Genomic DNA, 14308 nt, shown 5'->3' with positions numbered 1-14308 from the left:
CCATCATTTATGCAAGTTTCCTTCCAAAGACTGCCTTTCTCGTTTACCAGGATCTTTTCACATTTTTAACCACAAACATAACTCTGCTTAGAGGTGTCAGCTGTTTCATGTAATTTCAAAAGCAGCAACATCTTAAGATTTATGTATTCAACAGTTTGAGTCTGAAGGTTGACCTCTATAGCTCTCCTTTTCTGAACTACACAACTCCAGGTACCATACACTTGCTAATTTTTTATTTGGCTTGTGCGAACACTAGTCATTACTCTGGCCATGTCTATAGCATATGCATTTGATTGATAGCTCATTTAAATTACAAGTGTCTTGATTTTTTTTTTTTGTTCCAGCCCTTATTTATTGAAGCATGTCTATAAACTCTGTGTTTAACTTCCATGAAAAAAGGACAGCCTGAATCACTCTAATTCCACAAAATTAGGCCCATCCCAATAGCTGAATCTCTGAATGGTCTCATATCAGGCGATTTTAAAGCAACCCAGAGGATGTTTATATGGAAATACTGCTTCTAGTGTAAAGAAATTTCATATTTTATTCTATGATTATGAAAAAAAAGTGTGCAATTACAGCTGATACCACTAGAAAACTGAAAAAAACCCCACAATATTTTGCTTGCTATTTGCATAAAGGACACATCTAAATGGAATTTAGATAGAATTAAGTACATAAGCCAAAGTAAGAGAGACAATAGATGCATACAGAATGGACATTGGGTGTTCAGCATCAACTGTTTCACTTCAGAGACCCACAAGAAACCACTGAGTTTCTCTGTTTACTCTAGCACCATTTGCCACGTAGAGCTTCAGTGTCTTTGAAGGACTTCACCTAGCAGGCACTGACAATTCTGAGTGCGGTACAAAGCAGAGCAGGACACAACCACCATAGCGAAATGCAGGCCTGCCAGAGAAGTTTTGTAACACCTGCCTTCCACGTAGCAGCTCATTGCTTGTAACTGCAAGTCCCACTGAGCCTGGAGGAAGGCAGCCCATATCTCCACCCTGGTATGAGCAGACCAAGAAGTCTATGGAGATAAAGTACTGTTCAGCCAGGAATCAGAAAGAGTAAGAAACTGCAAACAGGAGTGTGGTGGAGTCTGTGAGTAGGCATGCTCCAGGAAAGAGGGAGATCCTGGTTCTGGATCCAAGTAGTTAGGTTTAGAAAACTGACCACAGTAAAACTCTGGAGCAGTGACACATTCCTCACAGGATGCTGCCAGACTTCAAAAGTCCTGTACAATTAAGACTTCTCACCACTTCATGCAGTTAAATAGGACTGCAACATCAAAAAACTCCACGCTTACCTACATACAAATAAATAATAGTAATAAAAAGTGATCTTGGCAATAGTTTTTGTTTACAGTATTTTTTGCTTACAGACATTTTGACTAGTACATATGCAAAACTTCTTACAGAGAGCCTGTTTGAGACCCTTAAAGAAAATCGTAAGAGTTTAAAGAAGTGCACAGTAAAGAGCCAAGATTTCTGATGAGGTTTACAGAAGTACATGCTTCAGATGGGGATCATTCTTGCAAAAAATTTTGTAGCTGACATCTTGTCTAGAGCATAATTTGACAAGTCAGTGCAAGACTCCGGAGAGAGAAAAAACATAAGTACATACACTGCTAGCATACAGGATTTGATCATGAGAGAAGGCAAAAGGAAACAGCTAAAGCAGAGGCAGAGCCAGAAAACTAAAAAGCAACTGAAGACATCGACTTCCACAGGAGTATGAGGAGCTCTGCCACTGCCCCCGTACAGAGTGTGTATTTTCAGATACTTCAGTAATGTGGCCCCAGTTTGATGGGTAGGTTGGCAGGAATACTTCTCCAAGAAGGCTAATGCTCTGGGGCATTTGGACGTAAGAGGGAGTCTGCTTATGAAAAGACCAAGGGCATGTGTGAGGCTAGTTACTGAACAATGGATATAGCATTAACAGTCTAGGTTGAAACATAGCTTTTAATAAGTAAAAAGGCATCACACAAGGTTAAATACAGGTTTAGGATTTTGTAGTGTTGTTTCAAAGCAGAAAACTGGACTCCTACCAAAGACAGGATGTGAAACAGTTGGGAATAGCTTAACCAGACTTAGATTTATTACTATAATGAAGAAAATCTGACTGATTTAGTGAGAAAGTTCTTTAAACTGTCAATACAATTGTTTCTGAAAATTAAGCAGGTACAAGAATGCGAAGCTACTAATGAACATAACAGTGCACAGAAGAGCAATAAACCTATAATCTATAAGCAGAAGTTTCAGTACATGTTTCTATTTTGAATCCCTCTTACACAAACCAAAGAACAAATTTCTGGTTCTCACTGCTTGAGTTTTCCAGGATTTCTTGTAAGGAAGAGGGCAGTGAGGGAAAAGAAATGTATCATGTGTACAGCAAGATAGACATTAGCAACACGCTGTCACCTTTACAGTCATTCTATTTTGAATGGTACCTTAAAAACTTTATTTGCTATGGGAAATCCTTGAAACATTTGTCAGGAGAGAATATGAGAAATACGTATATCAGAGATCATACTATGATGGGATTTCCTGGCTGCCTGAATGTTCAGTCTTTAAAAACTGAATCTAATAATAAGATTGCATTTTCCACTGCATTTTGTCGAGCTTCCTGTTCATTGCTGTCTTGTTCACCAGTCGCTACTGATGAGTTCTTACAGATCATTACTAGAAGTGTGGGTTGGGACTCAGTTTGAGACTAAGACATCTTGCTCAGTGAAGACCTAAAGCTTGATTTAGTTGGTGCTTTATGCCATATAACAAACTAAAGTTATTCAGGATACCTTCACAGGGACAGGACACACGACGAGATCAGGATCTGTGGGGATACCTTTTGGCTCAGCACTTAGAGGACCTCCACTGACAGTTGCTGCTTTTATATAAGGAGCTGGACTGAGCCTCTATTCAATGTACCCTATGGATTGAAACAGCTCTTAGCCAGAGTATCTCCTTTAGGAGAGCTAAACCAATCTGTAAGCTCCACCAGTGTTTATAGGCTTAGATACCTCATGCCTACAGGGATCCAGAGTAGGCATGAAGCCCATGTCTCAGTTGCATAAAGGTGTCTCAGAGCAGCTAAATTACCTTAGAATATGGAAGTCGTCTTCAGGGATATAGCTACAGGCACAAGGCCTGTAGGCAACCCTTCCCTTCTGGAGTGGTACCTGGAGGTCAGGCAAGATATCCCAGAAGACTGTTTTAGTCCACACAGAAAAGTTTCAAAGAAAATAATATAAGCAAGTTTGTCCTTCAGGAAATCTGCAAATCTGTTTGCTTTGTGGGTTACTTTTACAAGCACACCACAAAGCATCAATAATTTCTTACTAATTAGCCTTTCCCTTGTTTCCCAAGTTCAGAGAAGTCCAGTCCTAGCTGGTGATGTATTTTAAGAATATTTTATTTATTAATGTAAAATGAGACAATAATCTTCTTGCTTTTAATCACTGGTCTTTGTTTCCCTGATCTTTTTCCTCTTTTATTTTTCTGGGCTCATCAATGACTTTTTGTCACTGTTTCTAAAGACTAAGATTTTAAGCACAGAAAAGACTATTAAATCATCTGATTTCAACTCTTGGAGCAAAAAGACCATAGGATACCACTCATTCACCCTAGCTGAACTAAGTCAACAGCCTTAACACAAAAGCACCCCAGTAGAGTGGTTTTACCTTTGATTTGAAGACATCATGGGTTTAAAACACTGCTGCTTCCCTTAGCAGTTTGTTCCACAGGGGACTATACTTCCTAATGGTGAAAAGCCATAGCCTGTTTTTATTTGAATTGCCTTAATTTGTTATCAGTGATTTTATATTCACCTTCAGTCATCGACTGAAATGATTTAATACTAAGGAACCCTACTAGTTAAGCTTCTATGCAGCTATGATTCCCCACTGACATCTCATTTTCCACTTCTGTTCAAAAAGGCAGTTCTTAATCCCTTTAAAAATGCTCTTTATTGATACTTTGTAATGCGTTTTTTTGTAGTCAATGTGTTATAAGTGACTAATAAACCACCTAAGAACAATTGTTCTTTGATTTTAGTTTTATGAATTCCACTTCTAATGATATGAATGAATGAAATCATGTTTCTTTGACAGGGCTTCTTTTCCATAATATTAAGATGTCTGGTCTTAATTATATTTTCATCCTTTCATTTTCAGCCTGGTTTCCTATGGAGATGAGACAGTACTGTCTGTGTTTGCTTGCTTATTGATCAGCCTCACCGAGGAAACCATGAGCTAACTGGCAATTTCAAACATATTTGGCAGGGTGCTACAGATTTCAGAGCTTTCATGTTTCTGTTAAAAAAAAAAAAATACACAACAGAAGAAAAATGACATTTGAATGCACCCATGAGCCCTACTTTTATTAGACATCAGACCTTGCAGATCCTCAAGTCTTGGCTTTCAAGTCTTCATTGTTTCTGCTACTCATTGAATTTGTTGCTTGTTCACTGCATCCAGTTTCAGCTACTCCTTTATGCTTAGGATTCCTGTCTGGCTAACTAACCAATATCTAACTGGATAAACAGCGTGGAGCCCAGTTTAATTCCTAACTGGAGGGTACTTCTATAATTCTAGAATACCTCTGATAATCTCGTATTTATTTAAAATTAGCATCCTTTAACCATAGAATCATGAAATCACACAGATTGGAAGGGGACTCCGAAGCTCATTTGCCCAGTGCAGTCCTAGTTAGAACAGGTTGTTTAGGGCCTTGTTCAGTTTTGCTTATTTCCAAGGATGGACATCCCACAGCTTGCCAGGACAGTCTTTTCCAATGTTTAACCACCTTCACAATAATAATTCTTCCTTACACTGCATTGGAATTCCTTGTACTGAACCTCCGACCCTTCTCTGTGTACCTCTGAGAAGTCTGGCTGCACCTTCTCTACAACCTTCCAATAAATAGCTTGTTAAGGCTAAACAAACCCATTTCTTTCTGCCTCTCTTTGCACATCATCATCTCCAGCCCCAAAAACATCTTGGTGGCCCTTCACCAGACTCACTTCAGTATGAATGTGTCTTGCACATATTGGCAAACCGAATACCAGACACAGTACCCCAAGTTTCACAAGTGCAGAAGGATGGCTGCCTTGGACCTGCTGGCTGCATTCTTGCTAATAAAGTCAAAGATGCTCCTTCTCCGTCTAGATTCAAGCATACACTGTTGGTTCATGTTAAAGTTGTTGTCCACCAAGACTCTCAGGTCTAAAACGAGCAGCTACTGAATCTTATCAGATTTCTGGGCAAAGCTATCTGGTGTTTCTGTCCTAGATATTTCTTCAATTATTGCTTTTTTATGAGATTTTTAAGCAATGGACTGGAGAGCACTTTGTAATTTTGATACATGAGTATATCCACCTTTTTTTTAAAGTATGGAAATTGAAAGTTACTATTGATTTTCATCATCAATTCCTTGTCTAAATCTTAGGGTAACCTAGAGTAGTACTGGAATTTCTTTTGTTCCAGATGTATTTTAACTTTATTCAAGATTATACTTCCACATTACTATTGCTTTCACAACAGTAACTTGCAGGATGTTGTTCCTGCTATGTTTAGATTCCCTTATCTATTTATTTCTTACATTTATAACTCACTACGTATACCAATAACTAATGACTTGCCATTTTTATATTTGTCAGATACTGAAATAATACTTGCCATTTCTTCCTGAGCAAAGTGGGGAACTTTGGTGTCTTGAGAGCCAAAGCCATCATACTGTGAACTGTAATAGAAAAAAGCTCATTTTTACTAAGTCCCCATTTTCATTTGTATTTTTCTGCCTTTATGATCACTTCACAGTCTTACAAATCTATCTTGACTATTGATTTTGATAAAATACTCCCAAACCTTTTAGCAGTCTCTTGTGTGCTGAACTTCTCAGCCAATTTCATGACTTTCTTCTCAAAGGTGTATTATTTATGGCTACTGAGTGACTGGAATTTTTGATTCCATTCTCTTTCCCTTTGGCTGTTTTTTATCTGCTTGGATGTCTTGTAGGAAAGAAGTAAAAAACACAGAAAACTAGTATAAAGCAAGAAAAAATTATGGAGGGGGCATCAGTCAGGCTGACTAGCTAGCAGCTTCAGGTGAAGGAAGATAACCTGTCAACCTGTCCACCATTGTGCTAATAATAAGAAGACAGAGTTCACACAGATAGCCTCCCTTGTCGTAGAGCTTGAAAGAAGCCAAACCAAAAGAAATTGCTACAGTAATTATAGGAATGTGGACAGTAAGAGGATGTTTTAGGGCACTTTCTCCCTCCACTTTTCACTCTTCACAATTTGGGAAGTTTTGGGTTTTTTTCCAACTATTTTCATCCTTAAAAGAAGTATTTAAGGAGTGGATTCCTATTTTTCTTCCACATCAAGAATCCAAATATCTGGCAAAGGATAGTTCTGGGTAGAACTGAATACACCTTCTGATCTCAAATTTTTGCAGGATTATTCACATTTCAAGAGATGCAAGAAACAAACTGTCATGACAGACAACACTAATCACCTGGAACATGTTTTGAACAACACTATAAAGAGTTTCATGCCTTTTCTGTGAACTATCAGTCACCTTTTCTCTGTTGCAAGAAGGGGATGGATGCTTTCATCTCAAATTATTCTCTTCCCTGTTATTTCTTCAGTTGGTTTCTCTCTTCATTTCTGTACATATTTCTGAATTCTCTGGAAATCATTTTCAAAGCCATGCAGACATTTCAGGACACTCTTTGGTCTGCAAGCAATGCAGTGACAGTTGTCCTATTTTAGACAGAAACTGTCTTTCTGATTCCCTTGGGTACACCTACAATTTGAGTATAGATTTACCCACATCCATATGACATGCACAAGTCCTGAAACATCCCAACTCAGCTATCATCAAAACCCGTGTCTTCCAGTTACTGATACTGATATAAGATTTTTTCAGGAAGAATTTCAAGATGTCTGTAAGGCCTCCAGATATCCTTTTGCCCTATGCAAATTAATTGCAAAACGGCATTTTAGGGATGCAGAACCTCCCTTACTCTCCCCACACACATACATGAACAAGTGTTACTTCCCACTCATTCCTGCCCTTATGTTACTGTGTGACTGGCAGGAAGTTAGAATTGCTTACACATTTTGTGAAAACAAGTGAAAAAGGCCCTATAAGAATATCATGTCAGGGACAGGTTCCAGTGTGATTTCACACTTAATTGAACAACAGAAATTTCATGAGGTGAATGCAAGACGCAAATCAATAAGAAACGAAGTTTTATTTGTTCCAGCACTGATAGAACCACTTGTCTCACCTGCTCCTGTCAGTATGTTCTGGCGGGTGCCCAGTGTAGGGCTTACCAGAGTAATGGCAACACAAAGGCTTGCTAAGACATTGGTCTCATGTGTAATCTTACCGGGATGGTTAAAAATACCCTTTGTACTAAGTGCAGAATGAGACGGGGATAGAAAGGGAACATATAAGATAGGACAGTTAGAAAACTAAGTTATAGCTGCAATGTGAGAGGCACACTGTGCTGCTTTACCACATCACAAAAGATGATGAAACCTTGCCAACGACCAGCACAGGGTAAGTGATATCCCTGTGTTTCGCCAACCACCTTTTCACCAGTCCATACCTCTTAACTCCTGTCCTGATAATCATTAGGCTAAGTGTGTTGGAACTGTGATTGTCTCCAATAAATCTTAGCCACTGTAGCAAATATATGGCCATTCTTCAAATGAAGTCCAAGTGCTGAGATCTCTTGAGTGCAACTTTGCTGGCATCACAATGTTCAAGACCTTACATCAACACATCAATAACTTCCAACAAGGGCAACAGCAACAACAGAGAGGATGGCACTGATTACTGAGTCCAGTGACCACTGACAAACTGGCTGATACCGGTAATTTCAGTTGATGATTCTATTAATGGCAAATTGCCCCCATTGTAGGATTGCAACCTTTAATGGCAGAGAGCTATGAAATCTCCTTCCCACTCTAACAAACCCCCCAGAGATAGATGAATTATGGGCACAGAGGCAAATGAAGAATACCAATCCATAAGGGTTTTGAAAAGAGGAAAGAGTAACCTGGGAAGGAATTAAAAAATCTATGACACAATTAGTTGCTTTAAAAATAGCAAAAGCAAAAAAAATGTAGGATGTTGCAAATAAAGGGACAGTTCTCTGTAAAAAGCTGCTTTAGTCATCAATGTTAGCAGAACACATCAAAATAAGGGGAAAAGGAGTCAGATAAAATATTTCAAGTCATGGAGAATGGAAATCTCAATTTCTACAAGCAGACAGCAAGCTACCCACATTTGATAAACTACAAGAAGGGCAGGAACAAAACAAGAGGTCAGAATAGGCTATTGAAAATTTAATGTAATTCAAAGCTCCACTCTCCTAACATAACTTCTAACGCATAGACGCAGAAATGTAAAAAGACAGTTCTAGCAAATTTAAAAGTGACCTCATGGATGACTGGGCAAAAAACGTTTTGCCAGTCTTGATACTCTGAGGGTGCTCTGCAACAAAAGATGGGGAAAGATGCACACCCATGCTTCACACTAGTCACAGACAGCAGACACAGTTCTCATGTTTCAAGTCAGACAGCAATTTACAGTTCAGGGCTAGGGGAACAGTTTTCTGCTCATGACATGTGACAGTCTCATGGTTCATCAGTATTGCCAGGAGGTATGTGGGCTTGTTTTGGTTAGGCCTGGATAAATGCCAGGTGCCCATCAAAACCGCTCTACCACTCCCCCTCCTCAGCTGGACAGGGGAGAGGAAATATGATGAAAGGCTCGAGGGCAGAGATAAGGACAGGGAGAGATCACTTGCCAATTACTGTCACAGACAAAACAGACTGAACTTGGGGAGAAAAGGGAGTTTAATTCATCACAAATCAAATCAGAGCAGGATAGTGAGAAAATAAATCCAGATCTTCAAACATCTTCCCCCCACCCCTCCCTTCTTCCCGGGCTCAGCTTCACTCTGGTTTCTTTGCCTCCTCCCCCCGAGCAGGGAATGGGGGTTATGGTCAGTTCATTACATGTTGTTTCTGCTGCTCCTTCCTGCTCAGAGGGAGGACTCCTCACACTCTTCCCCAGCTCCAGTGTGAAGGTTGCTCTTACGAGAGACAGTTCTCCAAAAACTTCTCCAATGTAAGTCCTTCCCACAGGGTGCAGCTCTTCATGAACTGCTCCAATGTGGTCCTGCACGGGGTCACAGGCCCTGCCAGCAAACCTGCCCCAGTGTGGGCTCCTCTCTCCACGGGTCCACAGGTCCTGGCAGGAGCCTGCTCCAACGCGGTGTTGCCCATGGGGTTACAGCTTCCTTCAGGCATCGACCTGCTCCAGCTTGGGGTCCTTTCCACAGGCTACAGGTGGAGATCTGCTCCACCATGGACCTCCATGGACTGCAGGGGAACAACCTGCCTCACCATGGTCTTCATCACAAGTTGCAAGGGAAGGCTCTCTGCTCCGACATTTTGGGCACCTCCTTCCCCCCTCCTACTTCACTGACCTTGGTGTCTGCAGGGTTGTTTCTCTCACATCATCTCGCTCCTCTCTCTCAACTGCCGTCTCACTCCTGAGATTTTTTCTTCCGTTTCTTGAATATGTTATCACAGAGGCGCTACCACCGTCACTCATTGGTTTGGGCTTGCGCTTGGGCAGCAGTGGGTCCGTCTTAGAGCCAGCTAGCACCGGCTTTATCAAACGTGGGAGAAGCTTCTCATAACCCTGTAGCCCCCCTTGCTACCAAAACCTTGCCATGCAAACGCATAACAGGGCTGTGAGAGGTTCAGCATGAAAGTTGTCAACATGAGCATGCTCAGTCCATCTACACTGAATGTGCACAGAGCTATAGTAAAACAACGGGCTTGTCTGCTCGTTGTGACATGCTTTGAAGCTCATGCTGAAGACATGAAGACTCAGTAGTATAGTCTCGTACACAAAATGGACAGTCATTAAGTTTTGACCTGAGCATTGGTTGAACATATGCTTAGCCCATAGCACAGAAACAGACACAGAAGCATTTACCAAATTCTCAGCCACCATCTAGAAAACCTACACAGTGATAAGCCTCAGGTCTCAAAGTTGTCCTAGAACACGAGAATGATGTAGTCAGATAAAAGTGTACGACTGAGATGTCCTGACATCAAGGTGGCATGTCACTGCCCATGGAGCTTGTGGGATGCCAAAATCAGACAATGATCTGAAAGGTATTGGTACCAATACCTTTATACTCCACACTCACATTCCGGATTTCACAGTATTTCTCTCTTATTTTAGACAGAACCGTATCCCCATCTCCCTGTCTGCCTTTTTGGTAATTAGTATCTTGGAAGACATAAAGCTCAATCGAAGTACTTTTTTACCCAAATCTTGCTTGCCATACTCCTTCTGTTCTAGGCCTACTACCTGAAAGACGTCTTTCCTGACTTAATGTGAAGTCTGGAGTTAGTAAATTCTAGTGGTAAAGTATGCCAGGAGTAAATTCTAGCATATTCTTGCAAGGTAAGGAAGTGCTCAGGAGAGCACAGCCACAAGATAGACTCTCTTTATGCACTTTTCAACTTCTCTTTCTTTATAAAATTAAAGCATATTCAATGAATACCTTTTAACTAAAGATTTCAAAATTCTGTACCCAGCTGGATAAGTATAATTATCTGCATTTAGGATTGAAGTATACCTAACTGCTGTGAGAAAAATAGAACATATGAGCTCAGCACAAGTCTAAATACTTTTTTTTTTAGATTATTTTTATAAAAATAACTTCTAATTTCTTAAGATACAAAAATCTAAGAGGCAAGTAAGAGTAACCCTGTTCTGAAATGAAGAGCAGACAGCAATAACTGCCTGAACTGCAGGGAAGGCAGGATAGTATATTATATGGCAAAGTTATCCTGACTAACACTGATTCCATGATTGGTGGTCATTATGCTCTCTCTTGCAAAAGGTAATTTTATGACTTTGAATCTTTGCTTCATATAAGAATTCCAGACATGAGTATAAGAGCTTTGGCTTAGACAGAAAAGACTCTGGCAAAGCCTTTGAAACTTTGTGATAAATACTTTTAGCATATATTTGTAGAAGGTGTTATGCACAAAAGTATTTATTATTTGGCAATAGATATTTTGAGAAACCTGTTAGTCTAAACTTTATTTATTTATTTATTTATTTATTTATTTATTTATTTATTTCCAAGTTTGTGTCAACAAAGTGTGATGCTAACCTCTTTTCAGTTTGGCTGGCTGCTGTCAGGGAATGAATTCTAATCTGATTGATCCAGGACATTACAGAATAGTAGGCAGATGTGAGTAACAGTACTGCGGTAGAGTTGGAGTACCCTTTTTCATAGCAGCCTAAAGTCAGATTAGCTCATAATGACCTCCAAAAACATCTCTATCTTGAACTACCTGTATTCACGGAACTAGAGGCAAAGAGCAGAAACACTGTCTATACCAATAGCCCTTTACAAGTTTCTGGTAAGAATTCACTGCATACAACCACAAAGTGATGTTCCCTTTTCTTTAATTAATGGCAGTGTTAATGGCCTGCAGGTTTGGTTCAAAAGCCACGATTATGCGTCCTGTGCATACACAGAAGGAGGACAATTAGTAAACATATTGAACAGTGTCTTTTTACAATAATTTTTGAAACAGCCAACGAGTATTGATAGGGTTATGATTTAAAAGTTATCCAAGACTAACTGTCAGCCAAAAAGTGAAGAAACTTCATAACAGAAAGAGTTATCATGAGGGGATTTGTGTAATGAGGTGATGATAGACAAACCCTGCACAAAACAGCTGAACAATGTGTTAGCTTCACTTAGAGCTTGACCGCTGGCTTGTTGTTGACCTGCTGCCTGCGGTTTCTATATGGAGTTTTCAACAAATCCGACAAAAAGAGGGTGCTACTGGGAAAATAAAGCAGAAAGCAGAAGGTAGCACTGAGAAAAAATGTGAGGCAAGAATAGGAACCTAACAGTTTTGTTTGCCCAAGACTCCTGAAATAGCTATTGACCGCCCTCCTACAAGAATTAACCACACCCACAGTCCCTGCCCCATTGACATGTTGTAGCAAGAACTTTTAGTCTAGTCTGACAGTGTTTGGAGGGGACAGGCCAGGGAAGGGAACATGAATATGTGCTTATCTATTGCCGTACAAGATGAAGCACTCTTTGTTCACATACCTTTCAAAAAACAAGGCCACACATCCTCAGCCATTCTCATCCTCAAACATCCTTCCCTCTCCCTCTCTAATCTTCCTTTCTACACCAGTTAAGGAAGATAATTTAGTTGTGCCTTCAAATCCGACCAGCCTGCCCAGAATGAACAGAGCACTTCTCAGCACAGAGATATGGGATGGCTAGTATCGCACCAGAGTGGGGCAGGGGATGGAAAGGTTTTCCCTGCAGCATAAAAGTCAGAAGATAGACATGTGTTTAAAGATCAAGCACACTTTTCTGTTGTAAAGCTTAAAAATGTTCTCCTGAGCAAGTTCTGTTGGCCTCTGTAGAGAAAAGGTTGCTGTTAACAAAGGAGACTGAAAGCCTTTCCACACATGACACTAGGGCAGAGTTGATCTATTTCCATTAGGAAACTAAAAGACAAAATGCTTAATCCAGTCTACGTTGGCAGTTATCAGATGGAATACTGTCAATATGCGTAAAGATAGACTGGCCCTTTGTACAGTAACCAGTTCCGACAAGGTACAAAAAACCAGAGACCAACTACATTTATTTTTCACACTAAATTAATGCAGGAGACCTCTTAGGTCTACGACTACTTGGAAATTCTGTTTGAATTTTCATGACTGAGCAAACCAGAGTACGTTTTGGTTACTCGTATATCTGTTACTTAGTGGAATACAGTTTTCAGAGCGCTTTCAACCTGGAAGGCTGAAAAAACGGTGAGGCTTTGAAATTAAGTATAGCATGGACCTGTCATCCAAAAAACTCCCAAGAGCTATTGCTTCTGTCGTGTAATTCTCAGCTACATCACCACTACTGCCAGGTTTGGGGGCAATATGTGAATTCTATCAGGGTGAGAAAGAAATCTGCCTTCCTTAAAAGAAAATCAGTACAAGTGGTTTTACCTTGTTTTCAGACTCTTATGCTTATTGGCTTAGGATACAGGAAATGCTTTTGTATGTCTTTGATACAAAAGAAATTCTGCTTCTGAATAAGACAATTTTGAGACAAGGCTGGCCATTGCAGCAATAACTTTCACCTGGGACCATTTTTGGCAACCACAGCACCTGAGGGTTCTCAGTCGATGCAGCATAAAACTCAGCCTGATAACTTCCTTTTAATGTTATCTCTGAAACCCATGCCACTACCTACTAGTTAAAAATAGGGAAAGTTGGTGGCAGAAGAAATGAGAAAGGAGAAAAAGGGGAGAAAGTATAAGTAGAAGAGAATAGAGGGAGTGAATAAAAATAACAATAGCTGTCATTTTCCCCTTGTCTTTTGAGAGCATTTTGTCTCCTTTCAATTTTTGTTAAATGATATGGAAATATTTCCTGTCTCTCCTCAATTTCAATATTATTATTTGAACAATACAAACAGAATACAGTTCTCCATCATTACATAGAAATATTAGCTGCCCTGTAGTTAATGTTGCAGCCAGCTCCCATTATAAAGCTCTATTCAGCACTCTTCTGAATTTGGCAAGGAAAATTGGTCTGGCATGATAATGACTGTGCATATTGTGAAGGCTCAGGAGAGTATCTCCAAAAAGTCTGAAGAAGAGCTATTAAACAGCTTTGCAATGGGTGACTCACTCTTACTGGAAAGAAGAGAGACATGTAAGAAGCCCCTTCAAGCTGTACATCATGTTGCAGCAGGCCATGACAGCAGACACAGAACCTCTTAAGAAATTGCCTCAAAAAGCCCTATTTAAAGTCAAATTTAGGTTGAAGATATTGATACTCTCCTACTCGGTAACGTGGTTTGCAGTACACCGGCAAAAAAGCCATGTGCTCAAAACTCTGTACCACATGTAACAGACAGGCTTTAGACCACTCAGAAAGACGGAGAAGTGAGACCCAAATTGTAGAACACCTAATCAACAACAACAGCCTAATTTGCCTCTGAAAATTCATGCAGGGTCAATTGGTTGAAGTACCCCAGTCTGCAGTTCAACTCGGACAGCAGGCAGAGCATTCTCCAGCTCTTCCACATCCACTCGATCTCAGACCTGGCACCACGCAAAGCCCACCATAACACTCATATCTTGAGGTGACAGAAATGCAGGTGGCAGGGTCTGCAATGAAAAAGGCAGGGGACACTTCTCTGTCTGAAGTCATGAGGGC

This window comes from Opisthocomus hoazin, chromosome 2 (genome assembly GCF_030867145.1).
Source record: "Opisthocomus hoazin isolate bOpiHoa1 chromosome 2, bOpiHoa1.hap1, whole genome shotgun sequence".
In the NCBI taxonomy this organism is placed as follows: Eukaryota; Metazoa; Chordata; class Aves; order Opisthocomiformes; family Opisthocomidae; genus Opisthocomus; species Opisthocomus hoazin.
The sequence above is the reverse complement of the archived record's forward strand: the minus strand, read 5'-3'. Positions refer to the sequence as shown.